Raw genomic sequence first — 25305 nt, 5'->3', positions numbered from 1 at the left:
ACATTTTTTAGACCTCCAATGGCAATGCTGTTTTGTTTGCCACTCTACATGCAGCATTGTAGAAAATCCTGTAGAACTGTAATAGAAGCGTTGATGTTCAGTCCATAAAAATGTGAGGAGGAGAAGCAAACAGAAAGTCATCGAAAGAGATAAAAAATAAAAAAGCTTGCATGCAAGCACGTACATAACAAAAACAGGACAAAAAATAAAATAAAAAAACCTTTTGTTTTCTGAGACAGTACTACAGACCCAAACCCCTACCCTGTTTTACATTTATCCCCCCGCAAAACACCCCCTCCCTCCCTCGCTAGCAGGAAAACTCAGTGCATTATGCTGTACTTTCACGCTTCCCCGTGCCATATCCAGCCATTTTCTAGATTGGAGCCTTGAAAAGGAAAAGGTGGAGCGAAAGACAGTGCTCTATAAGGTTGGTGGGTCTGGTGTGTACGCAAACACTGTGCCTGAAGGTCTCTTTGCATAAAGAAGTGCAGAAGGGTATGGTGGAAGTGTGCAAGGTAAGGGGTAGGCATCCTGGGTGTATGCATGAACTGTATTTATTTATTTGCAGTTAGTAACATGCAAGCTGTGCTGCGTGTGCGTGATATTTTTTGAAAAGTGTGCATTAAGTGGGGTACTGCGGAAAACAAAAAACAACTTTACAGTGTACACAGTAAATGGCAGGCATCCTACTGTGGTGCATGCATTGTGTGTATGATATCATATGATGTGCAATTGTATGCTATGGCAGTTATCAGACAATGCCTGGCTCTTGCCGATAGTGCAAAGTTTCCACCTGGAACTTTGCAGGAGACCTCGCTTCGTCTTCCTGTGCATCTCTCCACAGATGAGATAGCATTAATGAACAAGGAAGTGGAAGCAAAGTCCCAAAGCATGGCTATTGATCTCTTGCCTCTGCACCCACGAGATTCCTAAGCAACCTCTTTCTGGTGCACAGCCCACCCATACATCAAGGAACTTACAAATTGGGTAATTAATTGCCATTTCAAGATGGAGGGCACCCATCTTTGCAGGGACATCTTAGTCGAAGTGGACCAGCTGGTGTGGCTGGCCCTCATGGCTGCTATCTTTGGACTGCACAGGTAGCTTCTTCATTTCTGCTGGAGAGGGTACTTTTGAGAGTTTGAAAGTTCCTCTGATGCCTGTTTTACTCCTCCTAATTTTTCACAAAATAGATTAAACCAGTGGCAGCAGCTCTCAAGCATCAAGGGATGGGCTTGATTATGTACTTGCACAACATGATTTTCCTGTTGCAAGACATAGGACTCTGTCAGAACAGGTATGAGTAGGCATTTCTTTATCCTTGGATCTTGCTTTCCTCATCAATCAGCAAAAATCTGAATTATCCCAGATTCAGCACTTGGAATTTCTGGGTTTCTGCACAGACACAGTTTCTGCGACTTTGCATTTACTTTCTGACAAGGTGGGAGAAATCAAGAAAGAGATATGCACTGTAGTGTAGGAGAGTTCCGTTTCTCTCTAGTGTCTACCAGGGTTGATCGGCCTGCTGATATCGTCCAGCCAAGCCATAATTCCCTATCCTGTGCATTACAGGTCTCCACAGACACTGACAATTTTTCACTTGCACAGGATGTTGCTCTAGCTCCCATTCAGTGTCACTAAACATGGAATCCCTGACTTCCAATTGGATGTGTGTAATAGTCTGTCAACCTTTGGCTCGACACCATGTTTAATAATAGGATCGGAGGCATGCCATTCTGGATGCGGAGCATGATGAACCCCCAACAAAGTGTCTTTGCAAATCAACTGCTTGGAACTCCTGGCAGGGTCTTTGAGATGAGGGCACTGAGCTGTTATTGCATTGATGATTGCATTCTTTTCGGGATGGACAATATCTCGGTGGTCCGCTGTGTCAACCACGTAGGTGGGACAATGTCCAGAGTTCTCACAGAACTTACCAAGTGCTTATGCCACTATTGCTTTCAGAGGAGGCTATCAGTGGTGGTAGAATACGTGACTGGCCTCTTGAATACAGTAGAAGACTAGGATTCTTGGTACCTCAGGAACCTCAGTGGCTGGTAACTGGACCTACAGTTTTTGCGAGAAATCTTGCAATGAGGGGCCCTCTGTGGGTGGACCTCTTCACCCCCAGGCTGAATGCTCAGTTGCCTCGATTTTACAGTTGAATGCCACAACCCCTTTGCTCTATCATCCGATGCATTTCTTCATATCTGGGGTCTGAATAGGCACTACACCTTCCCTCTTTTGCTATGATTGCGATAGTGGTAGTGATGGCAAGGGGCGCATGGAATATTGCTGATTCTGATTATGCCTTAGCCGATGATGCAAGTTTGGTATCTAGTGGTTCTGGAAGTTTCTTCAGATTTTCCAGCCCCACTTTCCTATAACCCACCCATTCTGAGGGAAGTGGGTGGGTCACTGTTTCCCCTCGACAGGATAGAACACTGTCTGTGGTAGCAGGGATGATTTTGGGTACAATAGTGCATCACAGGTCATCCGGCTTCAGCTGAAGTCATTATTAGAGACTCCACTTTCAGGAGAAAGGCAGCAGCCTGGCCATCATAGTGTTTCATGTGAGTGAAAAGGGATTATGATCCCATTTTGGCCGTTTTTTTCTAGTTTTGAACTTCGCAGCTTACCTAGTGGACAGCGATAAGGCCTTTTGTAACAAGGTAGCTTAAAGGTCTGCCAATTCTGCTGGCTATGAGCAGGTGGATGGGAGGTTGGCCTGGAAAACCCTCATTGTTTGCAGCCTTCTTCAGGGAGTTCCAATCCTCAGGCCCCTGTCTTCCAGGTACTTCTCACTTTTCGATGGCAGTGCTGTGATGCAGCTGCTAGATGTGCATGTTTCAGTTTTAAGACACTTTCTGCTCAATCTATGTTGATCTGGTTATTGCCCTGCATATGAATGTAGGAAGTTAAAGCTCTGGTCACTATGCAACATGTTTATTTCCCTGGAGGGGTCTGTCTCTCCATCTCAAGGAGACCTACGGTGTGTATCAGGTGTGTGGAGTATCATACCTTTCGTGCTCACCCACCCGTTGCATGATGTGGTGCCTTAAACACAGTGGCCGCTGCTATCATAGGGCGGCCGGGCGCCGTCCCCCCCAGAAAAGAAAGAGAAAAGAAAGAGGAAGCTAAAAGAGATTCAATCAGAGAACTTCTCTGATTGAATATCTTTTTTAACTTGCATTTCCTTTGCCAACAGCGCGGGGGGTGCTGTGGCAAGGCAACAATAACTAAGGGCCGGGCCCGGCTGCTTTCACAGCGGGGCGCATCCCGTTTTACTCTAACTTCTTCAATAGTAGAGTGCGTGGAGCTCATAGCTCCACGCACTCTACGTAAGCCCCTTTAATTAGAAGGCTGGCGGGGCGCTCCAGGGGTGGCCCCGCCGGTCTAAAATGTGCGCAAACAGCGCACTAGGTCAGCGAGTCCCTCCCCTGCATGGACACAGTAATATCATTGGCTGTTTGCCAGCCAATGACAACCCTTGCATTGGCTGGCAAACAGCCAATGACATTACTGTATCTATGCAGATCTCGTGCTGGTGCAGGGTGTGTGGGTGCGCCTGCGCCACCGTCACACTCTCTCCCGTGGATTCTTTCTTTGAGGACGATGGCAGGAGTCACACGACGCAAGCTCAGCTGCCCTGCCCTGAAGACCACCAGCCCAGCAGAGACGGCCTGGACCACAACACGAGTTGCTGGCGGGTAAGTACCCAGGTGGTCCCAGATGTTGTTCTGTTTTGGGCCCGGGGACGTAGTCCACGGCCCCAGTCAGCAACACTGAAAGACGTGTAGGCCTGGACCTACGTCTTTCAGTGTTGCTGACTGTGACTGCTGTCAACTTGGGGCCTTGTGTCTCTCACTCCGGGCCTTGGTGGTAGCGGGCCTGGGCCTGCCTACCAGCAAGTCGGGGGACAAGGCGGGGGCCGCCTGGCCTGGGCCTTCTTTACCCCCGGTCCGTGGCCCAAGAGCCTTAGGCCACGGACAGCAAGGCCCAGGCAGGCGTGCTGCTGCCCAGTGCCCGCGTGGAATCTTCTCCATCCAAAATGTGCCGTTTAATATTTTCGGCATTTTTTGTCGAAAAATGCCGAAAATATTAAATGGCACAAGTAGAGCCCTGGCAGCACGAGGGAGAGGCCTGGCACAGTGGCACCACCACGGCTGGTGCCTGGTGGCCAGGCCTAGCATGATGCGTCGCGGGCCGAAGCTGCAGTGGAGACAGTGCTTTCCCCAGACCAGCACACACGCCATCGACAGCAGAGCCCACACTTTGACCGCTTAAATTGTCACATCTCCCCTGCAAGTGGGTTACGCAGTGTTAGCCCTGGTATTATTTCTTTGATCATTCCAAATTGCTATTTTCCCCGTTATGACTACAAATACGAGCATGCTAGTAAAAAATACAAGGCAAACTACTTACACATTATACATTAATGTATGCATGCCTGGTTTAATTCACAATCCACTGGCTATGTGCTTACTGCTGTACACTTGCTTGCAAAACCCAACAGCAATATGGATTTAGTGAATGTAACACCAAGGACAAGCAAGAAAATGTGCTGCACAGAGGTGCAAATGGTAAGCCTTGTGCTAACCAGTAGGACTCCTCCATCTCAATGTTTTGAAGATAATCTGAGACAGTATAACATCTTTCTGTTTTATATTAAACTAACCGGTCGTTGTCTGACCTGTGGGCCAGCCAGCAGCACCAGAGTCCACTCTTGCTGCTTCAGGGCTGCCGAAAACCACCCCCTCCCCTCTTCCCCCCTGTGCCTATCAAATCAAGGGCTGCCTCAACAGAGACAAAAGAAAATCACAGATTAACAGGCCCTCCCACAAACAGTCACCAGTGTAACAGATGGCTACATCTCTAGATAATTGCAGTCAGCTACACAGCACATGCTCACCTGTACGAGAGACAGCTCACCGTGCTAGGCACTTGCTGCTGAGATCTGTGCTCACACTGAATTATTTTTATTTATATGTGTCGTATGTGTAAAGTGCTTGAAAGAGGGCATTTATCCATCAAATAGCGACCCATTTTAGCATTGGTTCAGAACTTTTTTGTGGCAGAGCTTCTGAGGGCAGAGACGTTTACAGTGGTGTGCATGGATGGGAATATTTCAAATGGTCTTGAACTGAGCAGAAGTTCCATACTGCCAACGCAGATGGTGGCCTTTTAATCAGCCCATTGTTGCGTGTTGAAATGCAAAAAGGATCAGACTGAGATATGGCAGAGTGGAAATGTATATAATGAAGAGGCAAAGGAGCTCAGAATGTTGGGCGACTGGAGGTGCAACATTTTTTAATTATTTTAAAAATATGATTTGTATTGCAGTCAGTATGCGTGGTGTGCACTGCATTTCTCAACATGATCAGAGTAGAGGGAGGGTTATGTGCACATTTGGGTATTCCTTTTAAACCAGATGGCCCAGGTAATGTATACTGTTGGTGACCTGAGCCCTGTACTATTGGACTATTTAATTAGTTCCCCTTAGAAAACTTCTTGTACATCCTACAGCTTTTTGGGCAACTTTTCCTGGAGATTTTGCTGGAATATGCCCCATTTTTAATCGTATAACAATAATTCTCATGGGGAGCACGCCCAGAACAGAAACCACTTGTTGGAGAAGGTCTCACTTGCTTCCCTCGCACGTACATCTTTGGTAACAACATTTACGCTCCACCACTTTAAAAAATCACCATCCGCCACTGCTTAAACAGCATAAGTTAGTAATGCCCCCCACTACACGGTTAAATGTGTGGCGCTGTTATTTCTGGCCCTCAAGTGTCAGGGCCAAAAATAACAGCACCACCACTGTGTCAACTGCCACTTTAGCTATATCGGTCAGATTTGTCATGGAGCAGGCCGACATGGATGTTTCAGTTTTTCGTGCCCTTTGGTGCTAGGGCATACAAAGCCTATTGTTTGGGCGCTCAGCTGGAGGACATAATGAAAATGGCAGATTGGTTGGGTAAACCCAATCTTTAAGGAATTTTATTTAAAGCCAATAGAGGAGGTTGCATTCTTGGTGGTGCATCAGATTTGAACAAGCGTAATGCTCACCTCCATGTCTTGCAATAGATTTTGCAATAGATTTTAGATTATAGGTATTAGCGCACAGCATGAGGCACCCAGGCAACAGCTCCCTTAAACATGGGCCAGGAACACACAGTGAAAGACTGTCTTATTTTATTATTAATTAATTATTATTAGGGTATTTATTGAGCGTGGACCTAGCTTTGGGAAGCAAAAGAGCACTTTACAATCATAGGGGGAAGAACACAGTGATAGAAGAAAAGAAAAAAGTTCAGACCAAACTGCTGGCTCCATTGCATCATGGTTGCCAATATCCTGCAGGCTTCCGCTCTCTCTTCAACCCTGCACATCTTCACTGCTGTCCCTCTCACGCGACCCCACACGGCTGCCATTTCCCCCTCACTTTGTCTGCCAGAGTCCTGCTCCTGGTACTTATCTGTCCTTCGCACACTGCGGCCTCCAGCCACTCGACATGGCCGCCAGAGACAGTGATAAGAGACTTGCTTCTGAGTTCCTGTCATATCTATGGACGCTTTCATGAAAGTGCAAAAACACAGGCCCCTTAATTAAAAGTCCACAACTTTTTCTTTTTTTTTTATCAGTAAACGCTAACCACACCCCAGGTGCAAAGCCGGGTTGCTAATACTGTTCATACTCATGTTCGCAGGCAGTGATGCCATTAAAAGGCCACAGCCTTTTTAAGGCCTTCTTTTCACTCAGCCTACTTTAGCTTGAGCTGGCGGGCTGTTAATGGCAATCTCTGCTTACAAACGCTAAAGTATCAGGGAGTTCTAATTCTACTAAAGACACAGAGGCGAATATTAGACCACTTTTTTGTACTAATGAGGGGTGAATGCTCTGTTGACTGCTTATGTCTGGTTTCAGTTGCTTAGACATTAGCTCCCTCCCTCCTGTTAAATATTTTATGTTTTTTAGGAGCTGATCCAAAGACGTCCTAGCTATCTCAGAAGTTGTTGCGCTCTTAAGGCTTGCACTGGTTTCGTTGTATGCCTTCTGTGATTTACTTTGCCTAATCAAGTTGGACTGGTTCGCTCTTTTTTTCAGCCTGCGCACCATTAGGTCTTCTTTATTTTTTTTCTCTATTGACTGGTTCATGTTTGGTCACTAGGAAGAGGGAGGAAGTGGCTTGGAAATTAAATTAGGTCATCGGATGTAGCGTCACAGTGTTGGATTATGGAACAGTAGTTGTGTTTATTTTACAAAGGTACAAATGTATATGAAACCACTAAAATAGCTATCCAGCCTGGGAAATGAAGTGTATATTTTTACATTTGGTTTGCTGTTGTAAAGTTCAGTAAAGAAAGTGAAGAAATAATACTGGCTGACGTTTCGAGTATTGAAGGATTGAAACTCTCTGACAATACTTAGTAAGTGGTATCCATATTATTCTGTTTGCTTTTCATTTGTCAACAAGTAAACTATTCTACTAAAGGATATTTTGTTCCAAGCTTTATGTACGTAGTTTTTTCACCACTCTCGCAGATATTTTGGTGGGCTCAGAAGAGAGTAGTTTCTTCCTTCTTGGTATGGAAGGAATTCACGTCATACTTGGCCCTAATTACTGTTTGAGTCACTCAACCGTGCATTGGATCTGTTTTTAATTCACACTAGAGGTTTCTTAGTTTTGTCTCTAGAATCTCAAGTTCCTATTCATTTTCCCTCCTTTTTTGACTAAAGAGTCTCACAAGGCCACCAAGGATTGCTACATTCAAACTTTCCCCGCTCAATCTGAGGTTGGGGGTTGAGTCTGTGTCATTTTCCCTGAAACTGGCTAGGTCCTTTCTTATTGTGTCCTCTGATTTGGTGTTTAAGCAAAATCGATTTAACTGCCAAAGATTTCTTTCAATTTATTTCCAAATGTATACCTAGCTCAATCAGTGTGTGGTCAGAAAGGCAATTGATCCAATGCCTGTTTTTATAATGATTTTTAGTACTGCTCTGTTAACAAGAAGATAAACAATCCTTGAGACAGATTTATGTATAACAGAGTAATAGGCCTTAGAATGTATTTGTCATTCCAGCCATTCCAACTCACATGAAAAAACATTTGTTTACTATTTGACAGCTATGTGACATTTTATTTGGTAAGAGTGTGTGTGGGGCTAGGGGAATCCTCAACAATTCATACAACTCCCTTGTTCTAGTATTTATATATTACACAGCCCGTGGTAGCGGCCGTGTAGTTATGTTTAAGTTGCTAACTCATAGGAAGAGCACTTTTTCGGTGGCTTATAACTTCGCTCCCCCTGGAGGAATCGTCACCAAACTTTGCAAAAAAAGTATATGGCTGGCTCTGAATTTTTGCGCCAAGTTGGGTGAGGTTTTGTGCAGGGGGGCAGACAAAGTTATAGGGGGACCCAATTATTTTTTTTTCCATAGACTGAATGGGCAAAAATTTTGCGCACGGCTACAGGTCGAACGGCTTGACGGATTCTTACCAAATTTGCGGCAGGAGCGGGGGCTTGGGTCAGACAGCGTGCTTTTGTGTTTGGTGGAAATCCGACCAGTACGACCAGTACTTTTGTTGCAAAGAACTGAAATGTACGTCCCAAAGAATTTGTGATATCTGGGTCCGCTCTGCGTTCCCCATTTCCCTGTTTGCTCGACGGACCGAAGTCTCATTGGCCTGCGGTACGCTGTGCTGTCGGTGAACATTGGACGCGGCTGGTGGTTGGCAGGAGAGAAGCTTGCTGTGCGTCAAAGGTTTTGGGAAATACTGCCATTGTGTATCAAAGGATAGTGTTGTGGTGTGTGTGGCAAGGTTCTAAGCCATTGTGTGCATGGATGGGCCTCTTGTACGTAGCAGTGTGCACAGTAAAATTAGTCATATCTGGCTCCTCTCTGGCATCCAAATTCCCTGTTTGCGGTCAAAATGTTGATTGCAACGCAGTGTGCAGTGACGGTATGTGTGTCAAAAGTGTTTCATGACGGCGGAATGTTGTATCGGAGGACAATGCGGTGGCGAAAGGGGCTGAAAAACATAGTGTACGGCATCTGGAGGTGGGAAGAAGGGATCGAAAGGGTGCAGGAGTGAGAAGTGCTTCATGTGATATACCTCATTAGAAGAAGACAGTGGTGTGCCAGCGCTATCCGTGCACGCTCCGCCAATGCGCGGATACCTCAACAGGCAACAAGCTTGTGTGGTCATTGCATGCAGCCTTCATTATGGCATGGAAGCTGCAGCGGCAATGTCTCTCTGTGATGAGTGGTGGCAGGCACATTTGCAGAAAGGGAGTGCATTCCATGAGACATGAGGATTTAAACATAGCGTGTACTATGGTGTGCTGTGTGAGCTAAGTCCGTAGCCCCAGCGATGCATGGCTGCAGTCCTAGCACAGAAAAGTATATCCACTGGTTGAAAAGGTATGTTCACTGGTTGAAAGTAGGTGCCACATTGTTGCCTTTTATGTGTGGTTCAGTTGCAGTGCCCACAATGTTGGTTGCATGGGTGTGGTAATTGATAGAACAGCCTACAGTTGTCGGTGTATGGGTGGAGATGCTGACGTGACAAGTCGTGCAGTTTGTCCACTGGGTGAACTAACGGAATAGTGTACATATGGAAGAGGTCACGGTGCAACTGGTTCTTATATGTGCTTGCTTAGTGTGCATTGCGCAGATTATTAAGTGTTGCAGTACACTATGCACCTTTGGTTTTATGCACGTACCAGAGTGTTGGGAGCAGGCCCAATGTTGTGACAATTGTCTTGTTAGGTTGGCATGCTTATAATGCTTTGTGATTGGAAGTGGGTAGCGGTGCCAAACACAGCGATATGTTTCTGCATTACGGTAAGTGGAACACGTATCCTTGCCTCCCTGCTTTATGGTGCGGCGGTTGGGTGGATGTGCTGGTGCGTATGTTGTCTTTGTGTTATCTGGCACATGCCTACATGGTCGCCTGCATGGCTCTGTTATATTGTGGTGAGTGTGCCCAAGGCCTAAACTGTTGGGTTCAAGCCGAAGTCCATAGGCCGTAGGCCATGCACCCAACAGCCTAGGCCTTCATCACAGCTACCACAACATGATGCAGCGATGCAGTTGTCACTCTGCAGGCATTTGTAGTTGGTGAGTAGCACACAATGGTTGCAGAGGACATTGTACACTTGGTAGAACAGCAGAAGTGAGCTGCTATGTGTACATTAGCATATGGTGTTCACCATTGCCCCTGTTGCCCAATAGGGAGCCACATGTCACCATTTGCGTTTGCAATGGTTAGGCCCTTATACGACCCTTGCTTGTGAAAGTGTTTGACCACATTGCCCCATGAAAGGAAGTCAGCAGCATCAGAAAGTTGCAGTATGGACAATGTACAGAGGCACGCACATACCGTTCAGCACAGGCAACCAAAGGTCATGGAGCCATGCATGCAAATATGTGGCCAGGGTGAAAGGTGGCAGTCGCAATTGCAGATGGGGAATGCATTACACATGACATGAGGAGTACAACGTGGGGTGCACTAGGGAGTGCTGTGTGTGGTGATGGCCTAGCGTCTTGGATGCATGGCTGGAAGCCTTGCACGAACAGCTATGTGGGTTGCTTGCAACTACTCCTCAGAATGTTGCATTTCGTGTGTGGTTTGTGAGTTGTGCATGCATTGTTGATTGCGTGGGTGTGGTCATTGTTCGTACATGGTACATTTACCAGTGCATGGCAGGAGCTTATGGAGTGACCAGTTCTGCAGTGTGTCCACTGAGTGCTGTGGTGAGAAAGTGTGTGTGTACCAGTGCATAGGGTTCAACTGCATAGTGTATGTCCTTGAGTAGTGTGCATTGCGCTGATTACTAACTACTGTACTGCACTTTGAAGTATTTTATCATTGGAGTTGGTGGAGGGCTGGGAGGAAAAATACTATGGCTACCTGCATTTCGTGGTGCTGATTGCCGCTCTGGGTGAATGTGGGCGCTGAAAGCGTGCATCGGTTTGGAGAGCTGTTACCTGGAGGTGCTTTCACATGACACAAAACCTGTACTGTGAGTGTGTAAAGGTACGTCTGCAGTGCAGTGCAGAAATTATAGTGTTCGATGCGGAGGTCTTGAATGTGAATGCTACATGCGTGTGTGACTATTGCATATTACCTAATGCGGGAGTGTTGCATATAAAATAGTGGAAACGGAATAAGGAGTGCCTGTGCTTTACTGGGCTGTGGCCCTCGCTGTAGCTGGGAAGGCGCATGTGCTACAAACTACCCATTTGAGCCTTTGCAAATGGAACTGTGGGGATTATCCAATCAGTTGTCGAGGGTGTGGGTCACAGGAAGGGGCAGTGATATTTTTCCCCAAAACTCGAAGCAGTGAGGTTGACAGAGATGGGCAGACACAGAGTGCTCATTGTGGGTGATACCTTTGTGCAGGATCTGCACAGGTAAACCGTGGAAAGAGGCTTTGATACTAACTTTCAGTTGGAAGGAGTGGAGGCTTTTTGGGGCACAGTGTATGAGTGGGGTTTCAGTGCCATGGTTCTCCTTTCTACATGTGTGGCCTCTGTCGGCAGTGTGGATGTTTTGGTCGTGCATTATGGAGCGCTACATTTGGGGTACATGTCGTGCTCACGTTTGCTCCGTCACCTCAAGAAGTTGATGACAGCAGTGATGCAGATTTTTCCCACTGCCAAGGTGTTTTTCTCCTCCATACCACCAAGAGATGCATGGGACCATGCCAGTGTAATTTGCCAAGAGCCAGAGTTCAGGAGGTGTTTCATACACAGAAGCATGTGTGACTTTATGTGCAGTGCTGGGATGTTCCGCACCGACTATCACAGCGTTAACAATCAAGATTTGCCGTGGTTCTAAGGAAATGGCATTTTTTTGACCTCCAATGGCAATGCTGTTTTGTTTGCCACTCTACACGCAGCATTGTAGAAAATCCTGTAGAACTGTAAGAGAAGCGTTGATGTTCAGTCCATACAAATGTGAGGAGGAGAAGCAAAAAGAAAGTCATCGAAAGAGATAAAAAATAAAAAATCTTGCATGCAAGCACGTACATAACAAAAACAAGACTAAAAATAAAATTAAAAAACCTTTTGTTTTCTGAGACAGTACTACAGACCCAAACCCCTACCCTGTTTTGCATTTATCCCCTCCCCAACCCCCCCAAAAAACCCCTTGCTAGCAGGAAACCCAGCAGATTATACTGTACTTTCACGTTTCCACGTGCCACATCCAGCCATTTTCTGGATGGGAGCCATGGAAAGGAAAAGGTGGAGCGAAAGACACTGCTCTATAAGGTTGGTGGGTCTGGTGTGTACCCAAATACTGTGCCAGAAGGTATCTTTGCAGAAATAAGTGCAGAAGGGTATGGTGGAAGTGTGCAAGGTAAGGGGTAGGCATCCTGGGTGTATGCATGAACTGTATGTATTTATTTGCAGTTAGTAACATGCAAACTGTGCTGCGTGTGCATGATAGTTTTTGAAAAGTGTGCAGTAAGTGGGGTACTGCGAAAAACAAAAAACAACTTTACAGTGTACACGGTAAGTGGCAGGCATCCTACTGTGGTGCATGCATTGTTTGTATGATTTCATATGATGTGCAATTGTATGCTCTGGCATTCGTAATGCGCCTACACACACGCCTACCAAAGCGCAACGAGGCAAGGGAGGGGAAACAGAGGGGAGACAGAGACAACACCCCTACTGGACCAGGAGTGACTTACATCGCCCAAGTGCATGGGATGGGGGGAGGGGAAGGTACAGTACATGGGAAGAAGAACAAATGACAATAAGTAAAAATAAGGGCCTATTGTGCCAAGTGTACGGATAAGTGCACACAACAGGTGGTGGATGCACCGTTAGGCATACACAAAACACTCCTCAAGTGCAGGGTTTGCTAGAAAGCCAGTGCAGGGGTTTGCCTGGTGGGGGGAAGTAACATGGGCCCGACATCACAGAGTCGCCAGGTAAGTAGTGCAGAATCAGTTTACGTCAGGGAGTTAGCCAGGGAGAGGAGCAGAAACAGCAGACGCTAAGAGAAAGCCTTTGAGGTGCTTCCGGAACCGGTTCCCCTCAAGTGTCGGGGAGCCAGGGAGGCTGTTGCAGAGGGAGGCTGCAGACAAAAAAGCACAACTACCACCAACTGATTTTTTGCAGAATCGGCCGACCCTGAGGGAGTTGGAGGAGGATGAGGGAAGAGCTTGTGCACGCAAATATATAGGGAGTTGCAGTTGAAGGTAATGAGTTCCCAGGGGCCAGAATGGCTTCTGCATAATGCAGAGTCTTCTCACTTTATTCCTCGCAACCACTGTGAGCTATTGGCAACATTTCAGTGCAGGAGAGATACCATCCCAAGTCGCGCACACTCCTCTTCTGGATGTGTTCTAGAGGACGCAGAGTAGAAGGGGGCAGATTTAAAAAGAGCCTGTTTCAATAGTGCAGCGTAGCGCGAAGTACAACTGTGCACCATACATTCAATGCTGTTATTGGTGGCATTTTTTTACGATTTACGTAGAAGGTGATTTAGTGGGGCGAACATTTCATAGCATTGTCAGAAGGAAAGCAGAGAGTTCCTGTTTCAATATTATACTGCATGATATGGCTAAATCAGAATGTTGCAAGCAGATATCACTGAAGTGCCATTTCATGGTAGGGGATGGGAAAAAAAACAGTATGCTTTTAAAGAATGTTATGGCCGCTCAGTGGCAGATACCGTGCGGAGAGGCACTTTTAACCCATTCATACACATAGTACAGAAAAAGATTCCGTACCTCCTTTTGTGTTGATGGTTGAGCAAGTGGATGAACGTGGATGCACAAATCTTGCAATCTTTTACTGAACTTTCTACTGGACGTGCTGTCCAGTGACAGCACACTAGCAGGCTGAATTTGTAACGGTACCTATGAAGTGTTGTGCAGAACTGACAGTGTTGGAGGGTAACATCTTGGATGGCATTGGTGTAATCGTGTGTGCCCATTTACCTGTACCCAATGAGGTTGTGCTGGACAAAAAGTAGTGGAAAAGGAAGAAAGAATACTCCTGCTTTACTGGGGTGCAGCCCTCGCAGTACTTTGGGCACCGCACGTGCCACAGTCTGCGCTTCTTACCTTGCTGGCCAATGGACATGAGAATATCGGGATTATCCAATCAGGTGCTGTGGGTGTGGTTCACAGAAAGGGGCGGTCAAACTGCTGTATATTACACTCTGCGTAGTGAGGCTGCCTGACATGGTGAAACACATTGTGTTGCCTATAGGTGATGCCTTTCTACTAGATCTGCACAAGTATGCCCTGGAAAGAAACTTTGCTGACAATTTCGGATTGGAAGGAATGGTTGCATTGTGGAACGGTGTCTACGAGCGGCGTTTCCACAACATGGATGCACTTTGCAAAGACCTGGGCACTTTTGCTAGAGCCAATGTTATCGTCATCCACTACGGCGGCATGCATATGGGTTACATATCTTGTTTAGGCTTGTTCCGCCGACTGAAGAGGAAGCTAAAACTAGTGAAGAAGCTTTTTCCCACTGCCACAGTGCTTTTCTAATCCATAACACCACGAAGAGTATGGGACATTGCTCCTGGAAGTTGTTCCGAGCCAGAGGCTGGAAGGTGTCTCATCAACAGAAGCATGTATACTTTTTTGTCCGCTGCTGGGATGTTCTTCTGCAACAATGACCTCATTAATTGGGGAAATGTGGAATTTTTTCAAGCAAATGGCATTGCTTTTTGTCGCCCATTGGTAATGCTGTTTCGTTTGTCCATCTACAAGATGCGGTGAAGAGTTTACTGTAACAATGTCTGCACAAGAAAACACAAAAAGGCAAATAAAAAGTGAAAAAAGGTGTTTCACTAGAAGCATTAAAAAAAAATCTCTTTCCAAAGCCGCCCCTTACAACGAACTCCCCCGACCCTGGTTGCAAGTTATTCCCCCAAGCTTGCACGCAGCACGAAAGCCACATCCGGGGATTTTCAGGATGGCGCTCATGGAAATGGAACTGTGGATACAAAGGGATTGCGCAACAACGTTTCTGGGCGTGGTGTTGTATGCAGAGGACTGTTGTACAGAACTGATACTGTTACATGGATAGCTCTTCAATGTAGTTGGTGGAAGCGGGTGGAACTTTTAAACAGTACGCAATGACGGCATGCTGCAAAGAAGACACTGGAAATGGAAGAAGGAATGTTTCCTGTTCATTGGGACACGGCCCTCGCCGTCCTAGGGGAAACGCACATGCGCATACTCCCCTTTGCCGCTAGCTACCCATGAGATTGGGTCAATGTGGACTATCGCAGCTGCGGGTGTGGGTCACAGCAAAACCCGTTCATAATTTTCTTCCTTACTGTGCGTACTTAGCCAGACTGACATGGTTGCTTATAGTTGCAGATGCACTGTAGCACAACAGATTTGGTGCACCATTACTTAAAGGGCAAACCTATGTGGCCTGCTACTCTGTTATGAAAAGCTGCAAATAGATTGCACAGCACCTCTGCGGTGTGCCCTTTTTATAGGGTTGCAGTGCACAACTTCCACTCAGAAAGCAGGCCTACATTGTTCTAAAACATACATAAATGTGCAATGGCACATTGTGGTGTGTTTGTAAGCGTGTACTTTCTAAAAAACACTCTGTACATTGTAAGTGTCCAGTGTCTCCCAGTTCCGAACTTGCAGGAGGAATGATCCAGTAATTGTTTCTCTTTTTGTGGACAATAATAATGGTGCTGCACCATGCTCAACAGAGTCTTTGTCTAGGCCGCCATTGGTCCCGTGTGTGGTGTTCCAAGGGATGTTATCATTTGCAGGGCTTGACACATGGCTTGAGAGGTTGCTTCTCATAGTATGGAGCCGGCTGGCACTCCGCTGCGGCAGCATTGACCCCACCTCTCTGACTGTGCTAGGAAATTAAAACCAAGTCTTCTACTATACTGGGTCACTATTTACTGGGTGCCCTGCCGAAAGCCTACATTTACTCAGGGCAAGCATTGCACGGGCCTCTTGACGCTGCTCCTGATGCACCGAAGTGGCAGCTCACTATCCTGGGCTTCTTACTCCACAGTAAGATAGGGTTGAACCTGTGAGGCTGGCTGAATGTCTGTCCTTTTTTTAAATGTAGTAATTTATTTATTTATTTATATTTTATACACATAATAAAGCAGTATTAAGTTAAGTTAACAATATACATCGAATGTCTGTCCTTGGAGTAACACCCAAGGCCTTGTGGTGCAGAGGTCATTTAAGGGGCAGCCCCCAACATAATGTTTTTGTTTACAAATACTATAATCTAGGGAACCACACAACACTGAACTGTGCCATGTGTTTCTAGCACTGGAGCTAGAAGCTGCTCTGAATTGTGCCACTCTAGCTAGGCCCAGGTGGCCCTTTGGTTGCAATGATACTTGATCCTTTCCTCCTCTGAGATGTAGAGGCAGCAAATTAAAGGCTAGGTGACAACATTGGGGGCAGTGGGAGTCTGCCACACGCTGCCCCCCTACCATAGCTCTGCTTAAGGGTTCTTATGTTCCGTGTGGGTAATTTTTCTGTATAGCTCGTTGCTACTGTTGCAATCTAACAAGTAGAGCAGGAGATCAGACACAGACCAGCTGTGAGGCAATTCCTTTAAACACCCAGGTAACTTTATTTACAGGTATTTACAGGTTCCAGTTACTCTTGTACTATGTGCATAAGAGACTGTTCCATCTCAGGCCCCCAAACGACACATTCAGAGCACTCGCTGGCCAAGCACTTGCAGCAACATTCTATCTAATACACGAATGGCCAGAAGGATCAGAAGAATCCAGCGAGTCACGCGCCAGTGGCCCGGCACGTGACCCTTTCAGTGACGGATGTTGTTCCGCTGTATGTCCAACTGCATATGAAGTACTGCTCACCCAGCTGTGTAGAGTTTCCTTATCACCAACAATAGGAAATGGCCGCACCAGAGGGAAGGAGATAAAAATACATCTAATTGACAACAAACTTTTTGAATGACCGGGACTTTTGAATTCCATTGTTGCTTTACTGTTGATCTTGTCACTGTGCGTCAGCTGGGTCCTGCGCCAAGAAATGACGGCCGTTGCATACGAGTCATCCAGCCACTTTCTCTATTGGGAAGCTGTTTTATTTGAAAGTTATCTGTGCACAATATGATTGGGGCACTGATATTTCTCTCCACCAGTGACATTCACAGGCCTCAGGCTAGTTCTTTGGGGGATCAAAGCGACTGCTTCCCCACCCACCAGGGCTGCAGGGGTGTTGTCTCTCTCGGACCTTCCTTGGTCTTGGATTTCCGCCATCTCACTGCCTGCTTTATCATACTCTACATGTGAGCATTGCACGGCATTCCATGTACTCTTCTGTTTCCTTGGACTCAAGCTTGAACTTCTCAGAGAACATACATATCTGAGCACCCAGATTTTGGGAACATCCGATCGAAAAACACTTTCTGAATCAGGGCCAACATTTTCAAACTTGGGGGAAATCATTTGTCAACACATAGCAAGACAGCTTTTTCAAGAAGTATATACATTTTTTAATTGCTTATGAAACACTTTATGGTTTGTTAGAACTTGGATATATTCTGTAAACCAACATATGGAATGAAATTAACATGTGAAAAAAGATGAACTTTTGTTTTAAGTGGTTTGTTGATGCTTAATCATGTTTTAATACGTTTTGACATGCGCTGATTATTGTTTAAAAATATAATTTTTTTCATAATAGTCCTTCGATGTTTCATTTAAATGTGTTTCTTGTGAATGAATGTTTGAATGTTTGATGATGCCTGTTGGGTGTTCTGACCCACGTTTGGACTATTATGTTACAACATTTGGTGCTGTGGGCTTAGGAAATCCAAGATGGCCGAAAAAGCCCACATGTGCGCCAGAATCTATGAAAACCGTGCAGTTTGTGCGCACACCAAAATGGTCGCCTGACTTGCCACCCCCCGGTGCGGGTGTGCTGGGTCAGAAGAGCCATGAGTGAAATGGGGTGCCAAAGAGAAAAACAGCAGTGCCTGTTCGCTAGAAGGCACTTTAAAAATCACCCTTTGTTTCTCTAAAGGCAAGCTCAGAATGCCCATTTCAAACATTGCAGAATATCCAACAATCTCACTGAACACCAGCAGACATTTGACAGAATAAAGTCTTGTGGGCATACAAAATCTGGAAAGAGGATGAGCCTAAAATAATGTTCATAGCAAAACTGGCTGATCTGTGGATTTCAGCAGTTTAAGTAAATTTGTACTGAAAGGCACTAAAAATCTAACAGGGTAATTCATAGAATTTCGCAGAAAAGTGTCGCAAGCGGCTGGCGCAGAGTGTCCGCGTGCGATTGTGTGCGCCAGGCACGTGCGCTAAAACCGATTTCCGCGCACAGCGTATTCATGGATTTCATGCTCCCAAACCAGCCGTGGCGCAGAGAATCGCAGCGACCCTGCAGCAGCGCCAGTAACGCTCCCAAGAACGCCCTCGCGCAAGGAAAAGCCATCAACATCGCTAAATCATCGCAAAGGGCTGCGCTAACCCTGGACCAGTTTACAGGGCTGCCAAACAAGGAACGCAAAGCGGGCAACCTTCATATCAGGAGTACGCGGGAAGTTTTACACGCGATTAGCCAGGGTACGTGTATTACAGGGGTACGCGGGAAGTTCAACACGCGATTGTCCAGGGTACGTGTATTACAGGGGTACGCGGGAAGTTCAACACGCGATTGTCCAGGGAACGTGTATTACAGGGGTACGCGTGAAGTCTTACATGCGATTAGCCAGGGCACGTGTAATACAAGGGTACGCGGGAATTATCACACGCGATTTGGCAGGGTACGTGAATTACAGGGGTGCGTGGGAATTATCACACGCCATTTCGCTGGGTACGTGTATTACAGGGGTGTGTGGGAATTATCACACGCGATTAGGCTGGGTGGGTTCTCACAGGTGTTCCCTGTACACCCTCCACGGCCCCTGCAGGCAGCCCACAAAACAGGGGACTACCCTGCACACCTGCTCATGTCCCCCTGCACCCCCACCCCCCAGCCACCAGGGGCACCCACCACCAGGCCCCCACCCATGTCTCCTACCACCCCCACACCCCAGCAGTGCAGGGGCAGCCTCCACCAGGCCCCCACTTATGTCTCCAACCAACCCCACCCCCCAGCCACCAGGGGCACCCTCCACCAGGCCCCCACTCATGCCCAACTCATGTCTCCCACCACCCCCACCCCCCAGCCACCAGGGGCATCCTCCACCAGGCCCCCACCCATGTCTCCCACCCCCCAGCCACAGGGGGCACCCTCCACCAGGCCCCCACCCATGTCTCCCACCACCCCCACCCCCCAGCCACCAGGGGCAGCCTCCACCAGGCCCCCACCCATGTCTCCCACCACCCCCACCCCCCAGCAGTGCAGGGGCATCCTCCACCAGGCCCCCACCCATGTCTCCCACCACCCCCACCCCCCAGCAGTGCAGGGGCACCCTCCACCAGGCCCCCACCCATGTCTCCCACCACCCCCACCCCCCAGCCACCAGGGGCAGCCTCCACCAGGCCCCCACTCATGTCTCCCACCACCCCCACCCCCCAGCAGTGCAGGGGCAGCCTCCACCAGGCCCCCACTCATGTCTCCCACCACCCCCACCCCCCAGCCACCAGGGACACCCTCCACCAGGCCCCCACTCATGCCCGACTCATGTCTCCCACCACCCCCACCCCCCAGCCACCAGGGGCATCCTCCACCAGGCCCCCACCCATGTCTCCCACCACCCCCACCCCCCAGCAGTGCAGGGGCATCCTCCACCAGGCCCCACCCATGTCTCCCACCACCCCCATCCCCCAGCAGTGCAGGGGCACCCTCCACCAGGACCCACCCATGTCTCCCACCACCCCCACTCCCCAGCCACCAGGGGCAGCCTCCACCAGGCCCCCACTCATGTCTCCCACCACCCCCACCCCCCAGCAGTGCAGGGGCAGCCTCCACCAGGCCCCCACTCATGTCTCCCACCACCCCCACCCCCCAGCCACCAGGGGCACCCTCCACCAGGCCCCCACTCATGCCCAACTCATGTCCCCCACCACCCCCACCCCCCAGCCACCAGGGGCATCCTCCACCAGGCCCCCACCCATGTCTCCCACCACCCCCACCCCCCAGCCACCAGGGGCACCCTCCACCAGGCCCCCACCCATGTCTCCCACCACCCCCACCCCCAGCCACCAGGGGCAGCCTCCACCAGGCCCCCACCCATGTCTCCCCCCACCCCCACCCCCCAGCAGTGCAGGGGCATCCTCCACCAGGCCCCCACCCATGTCCCCACCACCCCCACCCCCCAGCAGTGCAGGGACACCCTCCACCAGGCCCCCACCCATGTCTACCACCACCCCCACCCCCCAGCCACCAGGGGCAGCCTCCACCAGGCCCCCACGCATGTCTCCCACCACCCCCACCCCCCAGCAGTGCAGGGGCAGCCTCCACCAGGCCCCCACTCATGTCTCCCACCACCCCCATCCCCCAGCCACTAGGGGCACCCTCCACCAGGCCCCCACTCATGCCCGACTCATGTCTCCCACCACCCCCACCCCCCAGCCACCAGGGGCATCCTCCACCAGGCCCCCACCCATGTCTCCCACCACCCCCACCCCCCAGCAGTGCAGGGGCATCCTCCACCAGGCCCCCACCCATGTCTCCCACCACTCCCACCCCCCAGCAGTGCAGGGGCACCCTCCACCAGGCCCCCACCCATGTCTCCCACCACCCCCACCCCCCAGCCACCAGGGGCAGCCTCCACCAGGCCCCCACTCATGTCTCCCACCACCCCCACCCCCCAGCAGTTCAGGGGCAGCCTCCACCAGGCCCCCACTCATGTCTCCCACCACCCCCACCCCCCAGCCACCAGGGGCACCCTCCACCAGGCCCCCACTCATGCCCGACTCATGTCTCCCACCACCCCCACCCCCCAGCCACCAGGGGCATCCTCCACCAGGCCCCCACCCATGTCTCCCACCACCCCCACCCCCCAGCCACCAGGGGCACCCTCCACCAGGCCCCCACCCATGTCTCCCACCACCCCCACCCCCCAGCCACCAGGGGCAGCCTCCACCAGGCCCCCACCCATGTCTCCCACCACCCCCACCCCCCAGCAGTGCAGGGGCATCCTCCACCAGGCCCCACCCATGTCTCCCACCACCCCCACCCCCCAGCAGTGCAGGGGCACCCTCCACCAGGCCCCCACCCATGTCTCCCACCACCCCCACCCCCCAGCACTGTGGGGCACCTGCCAGCAGGCCACCACCCATGTTACCCACCACCCCCACCCCCCAGCAGTGCAGGGGCAGCCTCCACCAGGCCCCCACTCATGTCTCCCACCACCGCTCCCCCAGCCACCAGGGGCACCCTCCACCAGGCCCACACTCATGCCCAACTCATGTCTCCCACCACCCCCACCCCCCAGCCACCAGGGGCATCCTCCACCAGGCCCCCACCCATGTCTCCCACCACCCCCACCCCCCAGCCACCAGGGGCACCCTCCACCAGGCCCCCACCCATGTCTCCCACCACCCCCACCCCCCAGCCACCAGGGGCAGCCTCCACCAGGCCCCCACCCATGTCTCCCACCACCCCCACCCCCCAGCAGTGCAGGGGCATCCTCCACCAGGCCCCCACCCATGTCTCCCACCACCCCACCCCCCAGCAGTGCAGGGGCACCCTCCACCAGGCCCCCACCCATGTCTCCCACCACCCCCACCCCCCAGCAGTGCAGGGGCAGCCTCCACCAGGCCCCCACTCATGTCTCCCACCACCCCCACCCCCCAGCAGTGCAGGGGCAGCCTCCACCAGGCCCCCACTCATGTCTCCCACCACCCCCACCCCCCAGCCACCAGGGGCACCCTCCACCAGGCCCCCACTCATGTCTCCCACCACCCCCACCCCCCAGCCACCAGGGGCACCCTCCACCAGGCCCCCACCCATGTCTCCCACCACCCCCACCCCCCAGCCACCAGGGGCAGCCTCCACCAGGCCCCCACCCATGTCTCCCACCACCCCCACCCCCCAGCAATGCAGGGGCATCCTCCACCAGGCCCCCACCCATGTCCCCCACCACCCCCACCCCCCAGCAGTGCAGGGGCACCCTCCACCAGGCCCCCACCCATGTTTCCCACCACCCCCACCCCCCAGCAGTGCAGGGGCATCCTCCACCAGGCCCCCACCCATGTCTCCCACCCCCCCCCACCCCCCAGCAGTGCAGGGGCACCCTCCACCAGGCCCCCACCCATGTCTCCCACCATCCCCACCCCCCAGCACTCTGGGGCACCTGCCAACAGGCCTCCACCCATGTCACCCACCACCCCCACCCCCCAGCAGTGCAGGGGCATCCTCCACCAGGCCCCCACCCATGTCTCCCACCACCCCCACCCCCCAGCAGTGCAGGGGCACCCTCCACCAGGCCCCCACCCATGTCTCCCACCACCCCTACCCCCCAGCAGTGCAGGGGCAGCCTCCACCAGGCCCCCACTCATGTCTCCCACCACCCCCACCCCCCAGCAGTGCAGGGGCAGCCTCCACCAGGCCCCCACTCATGTCTCCCACCACCCCCACCCCCCAGCCACCAGGGGCACCCTCCACCAGGCCCCCACTCATGCCCGACTCATGTCTCCCACCACCCCCACCACCCAGCCACAGGGGCACCCTCCACCAGGCCCCCACTCATGCCCGACTCATGTCTCCCACCACCCCCACCCCCCAGCCACCAGGGGCAGCCTCCACCAGGCCCCCAACCATGTCTCCCACCACCCCCACCCCCCAGCACTGTGGGGCACCTGCCAGCAGGCCCCCACCCATGTCACCCACCACCCCCACCCCCCAGCAGTGCAGGGGCATCCTCCACCAGGCCCCCAACTATGTCTCCCACCACCCCCACCCCCCAGCAGTGCAGGGGCAGCCTCCACCAGGCCCCCACTCATGTCTCCCACCACCCCCACCCCCCAGCAGTGCAGGGGCAGCCTCCACCAGGCCCCCACTCATGTCTCCCACCACCCCCACTCCCCAGCACTGTGGGGCACCTGCCAGCAGGCCCCCACCCATGTCACCCACCACCCCCACCCCCCAGCAGTGCAGGGGCAGCCTCCACCAGGCCCCCACTCATGTCTCCCACCACCCCCACCCCCCAGCAGTGCAGGGGCAGCCTCCACCAGGCCCCCACTCATGTCTCCCAGCGTGCTACGTGTATTTCAGGGGTGCGCGGGAAGTTCCACACGCGAATAGCCTGGGCGCGTGTGTTTCAGGGGTGCGCGGGAAGTTCCACACGCGATTTCAGCAGGGTACGTGTATTTCAGGGGTGCGCGGGAATTCTCACACGCGATTTGGCTTGGTACGTGTATTACAGGGGTGCGTGGGAAGTTACACACGCGAATAGCCTGGGCGCGTGTATTTCAGGGGTGCGCGGGAAGTTCCACACGCGAATAGCCTGGGCGCATGTATTTCAGGGGTGCGCGGGAAGTTTTACACGCGATTTCAGCAGGGTACGTGTATTTCAGGGCTGCGCGGGAATTCTCACACGCGATTTGGCTTGGTACGTGTATTACAGGGGTGCGTGGGAAGTTACACACGCGATTAGGCTGGGTGGGTCTTCACAGGTGTTCCCTGTACACCCTCCACGGCCCCTGCAGGCAGCCCACAAAACAGGGGACTACCCTGCACACCTGCTCATGTCCCCCTGCACCCCCACCCCCCAGCAGTGCAGGGGCAGCCTCCACCAAGCCCCCACCCATGTCTCCCACCACCCCCACCCCCCAGCAGTGCAGGGGCAGCCTCCACCAGGCCCACACTCATGTCCCCTATCACCTCCACCCCCCCGCCACCAGGGGCACCCTCCACCAGGCCCCCACCCATGTCTCCCACCACCCCCACCCCCCAGCAGTGCAGGGGCAGCAGGCAGTCAGGCAGCAGCAGGTGGGAGCGTGCTCGTGGCTCTGGGGGGCAGTAGTTCGGCCTTCCGGGCAGGAGCGTTGTATTCCGTGTGCGTACGCGTGGCCAGCTTGGTACGGAGTGATTTGGCACGTGAAAATCCTGCACGTCAGCGTGAAAACCGAGGAAAGGCCCTCAGCGCGTAAGCGCGTCTGTGACGTGACCCGCACAGGTGTTTCCCACACAGCACGTGATGACAGAGCACACGTGGAAAGACTGCACGTCAGAGTGTAATCGCGTGTGATTGGTGGAAATGGCCCTACACGCAGAAGTGACAAAGCGTGTGATTGGTGGAAATGGCCCTACACGCAGAAGTGACAAAGCGTGTAATTCGTGGAAATGGCCCTACACGCAGAAGTGATAAAGCATGTAATTGGTGGAAATGGCCCTAGCGCGTACACGCCGCGTAAATGACGCTGGACGTGTGGGCCTGTATAAAAGGTACGTGTAGAACACGTTTTCCTTGTACGTGCTTTTCGTGGAGAGCGAGTGGGTGAATTCTGTACTTCTTGTCGTTTCACACGCGATTTACTTCACGGCGTTTCAAGTTCGTATTCCCTGTTACCTCTGACAGCTTTTTCTCTTTTTTCTCTTTTACTGGTTTACCTGGGCCTGTTCCCTCAAACAGTGTTCCCTTCTACTGTTGTCCTGTCACAAATCTTCTTTTGGCGGGGGTGTTGCCAACCAAACGTGCTCCTTTTACACGCTCGTTTACCAGGCAGACGATGAGTCACGCACGTATCTAACATCTGTGCTTGCCCCGTGTGTAGCCTACCCCTTCAGAGGTCATTCTAGGCTGCGTGTGACACGCATACGTTCATTCTTGTGTTACTGGGTGCCACAGCGTAGTGCAGGTTTTTCTTTCTGCACACGTGGTCTAGGAGGGGTTGCGTGCACGTCATCTCCCTTTTTTGGGGCTCCTGTGCGTAGCGTGACCCGTCATCTTTCCCCAGGGGTTACAATCAGCCTTGCAAGAGCACTAGGGTACAATTACCATTTGGTACCCAACCCCTTTGACCCCCAATTGCCCAGGACAATAGTTTACAGCCACTCCCATACGCACATTTACATCAGTGCCATGGCTGGGAGGCGAGGATTCCGTAAGGGTGGCAAAGGTGGAAGAGCCACAAGTGGTGGCCGTGGTGGATCCGGTAGGGGACGTGGTCGTTACTTGCAGGGTGAGCCTGTCCCCCCATGTGTGGAGGACCAGTCAAGGGCACCCATAATCCCCCCCCCTCCCGTTGAGGCTGATGTGGCTGACACCATCCATGCTCAGCCCTTGTTGGACCAGCCCATTGTGGCACCAGATCTGGCTGACTCCATGGCTGACTTCCAGGTCAGCAGGCCTATGACACGTACGCTGGTGCACGTT

Source organism: Ambystoma mexicanum, chromosome 2p (assembly GCF_040938575.1).
Source record: "Ambystoma mexicanum isolate Mex_15411 chromosome 2p, UKY_AmexF1_1, whole genome shotgun sequence".
NCBI classification, from domain to species: Eukaryota; Metazoa; Chordata; class Amphibia; order Caudata; family Ambystomatidae; genus Ambystoma; species Ambystoma mexicanum.
Note: the sequence above shows the minus strand (reverse complement) of the source record.